Source organism: Eschrichtius robustus, unplaced genomic scaffold (assembly GCF_028021215.1).
Source record: "Eschrichtius robustus isolate mEscRob2 unplaced genomic scaffold, mEscRob2.pri scaffold_333, whole genome shotgun sequence".
Taxonomy (NCBI): domain Eukaryota; kingdom Metazoa; phylum Chordata; class Mammalia; order Artiodactyla; family Eschrichtiidae; genus Eschrichtius; species Eschrichtius robustus.
The window spans coordinates 427,501-430,000 of NW_027175292.1; the positions used below are offsets into that span (position 1 = coordinate 427,501).

The following is a 2,500-nucleotide window of genomic DNA, read 5'->3' on the forward strand; positions in this document are numbered from 1 at the left end:
CGCGGTCGACCAGCACACCACCCCCGACGGCTCCCCTCACCCGCGCCGTGCGCGGGGGCGAGGGGCGGGGAGAGGAACGCGCGGAGGGGCGACGGGACGGGAGCACGAGCCGGCGGCCACGGGACGGACGGACGCGCGGGGCGGAGAGCGGGCGGGGCCGGGAAACGCACCGACACCCGAGCGCGGCCCGGAGGCGGCGTCGTCACGGAGGAGAGAGGACGGGAGACGGGGGGACGGGAGAGGAGAGAGGAGAGGAGAGGAGAGGAGAGGAGAGGGGGACGGACAGGAGAGGAGAGCGGCGGACGGCGTGGAAGGCACGGGGGTGTGGTGGAGAAAACCCGGCGGTCGCCCCCCGACCGCCGGGCCCTCCTTCACCCCGCGCCTCCTTCCACGCCCGACCGACCGAGCGACTCACTCCCACCACTCACTCTCTCTCTCTCTCTCTCTCTCTCTCTCTCGCGCCGCCAACGCCGCACACCGCGTCCTCCACGCAGCCGCGAGACGCCCCCGCCGCGACGAGCGACGGACGCCGAGCGCCCCGGTCCACCCACCCACAGACGCCCACCGCGGGCTCGGGAGCGGGCACGGAGCGCGGCGCGGCCGCAGCCCGGGGGAAAGCGCGCGGCGGCAGGCGACGCCGCGGCGTCCCGCGGGTCGCCGCCGGGGCACGCATCCCCGGGGCGCGGCCGCGCACGCACGACTCGGCCTCGGCCCGAGCCGCCCGCCCCGACACGGCGAGGCGAGGCGGCGGGGGCGGGCACGGACCCCGGACGCGCGGCTCGGGGCGCCGCGGAGGAGGCGGGCCGGACGTCCGTCGCCGGGACGCCGCCGCCGCCGGGGGCGGGCGGCGAACGACGGCGGAACGGACGCGGCCCCGCCACGCCACCACAGCGGGCCCCGGCCGCGAGGGCGCGGGACCGTCCCCGCCCACCGACACCCCGGGGGTACGCCCAAAGACCGCTTGCGGCGCGAGGGCGCTTCCCGAAGGGGACCGACCGCGGAGGCCAACGGCCAGGGACCTCGTCGCGAGCTCTCTCTCCCTTCTCTTCCCTCTCGCGGGCAGCGGGCCCCCCCGTGGCCTCAGCACGAGGCGGAGGGGGGGGGGCGCCGCGTCTGCACTTAGGGGGACAGAGGGCCCCGGCGGCCCTGCGAGGAAACCCCCAGCCGCGCCACCCCGGGAAGGCGCGCGCGCGAGCGCACACACACGCAACGCACGCGCGCACACCCCCGGGGGGCGATTGATCGTCAAGCGACGCTCAGACAGGCGTAGCCCCGGGAGGAACCCGGGGCCGCAAGTGCGTTCGAAGTGTCGATGATCAATGTGTCCTGCAATTCACATTAATTCTCGCAGCTAGCTGCGTTCTTCATCGACGCACGAGCCGAGTGATCCACCGCTAAGAGTCGTACGAGTTTGGTTTCTTTGCGTTTCGGCGGGGTCCCCGCCGGTGGCACGGCACATCCCCCGGAGGGGTTGCCTCTGGCCGGCCAAGTCAGACAGAAAACAGCAGACCGGAGGGGCCGGAAGGTTTCACGACGGGGCGCCCGGCACCGACCCGCAGGCGGGGCGGGCTCGGACACCCCACAGGCGCCCGGGGGGTTCCCACCTCACCCCCCCCCACCCCGCGAGGGACGCGGGGCCCGCACTCACGCGGCACACGGGCCCGGCCCGCACCACGGCCGCCGGGTAGCCCCCTCCCGACGGCCGCGGCGGGGAGGACCAGTGGCGCGCGGCGCGGTGCCCCGGCCCCGTGGGGGTGGGGGTGGGAAAGCGGAGTCTGGGGGAGAAGGGAGGGGGCCTCCCGACTCCCCGCGGGCCCGACCGCCCCGACCCCAAGGCGGACGGGCGACCCCCCCATGGGTCTTTAAACCTCCGCGCCGGGACGCGCTAGGTACCTGGAGAGGGGGAGGCGGGCGAGGCGGGGGGGGACGGAGCGCCCCACGCTCGCCGCCGCCGCCCCGACAACCGACCGACACGCTCTCCGCCCGCGCCCGCCCGCAGCACGCGGGGCCTCGGCGCTACCGGCCCGTGACACGGGGCCCCGGCCGGGCGCCGGGCCGACCGCCGCACGAGACAACCACTGCCACCGCCCGACGAGGCCCCCACCGTGTCCCCCAAGCCGGGCGGAGACCTCCCGCTCGCGCCCGGGCACGGGCGCGGCCCTCTTTTCTCCTAAACCCCAACCCCGCCCCCCCACCCGGGGCCCTTGCCCCGCACCCGCGTCCCGGGCCCCCTTATCGCCACCGAGGGCGGTAAGGGAGGCTCCGACGGGAAGCGGGGGAACGAGCGGGCAGGGGGCACACGGGGGGGGGAGGGCGGGAAAGAGAGAGAGCCCGACGGACGACGGAGGAGAGGCCCCAGGCTCGGAGGACAGGCCGAGGCGAACGGCGAGGGGGCGGAGGGCCCGGAGCGGAGGACCGACGGCCGGGAAGGAACCGGTCCAGGGCCGGCGGCGGGAAGGCGACGGGGCGGGCGAGCGGCCCCACGGTGGAGCCGCCGCCG

General features: G+C 77.1%; 1 non-coding gene across 1 annotated transcript; it reads right to left on the reverse strand.

The window, feature by feature from the left end:
• Positions 1-1,250: 1,250 nt before the first annotated feature.
• Positions 1,251-1,403, reverse strand: LOC137757735 (5.8S ribosomal RNA). The gene has a single exon (XR_011072440.1). It is a non-coding gene; the product is annotated as a 5.8S ribosomal RNA (ribosomal RNA).
• Positions 1,404-2,500: the final 1,097 nt, after the last annotated feature.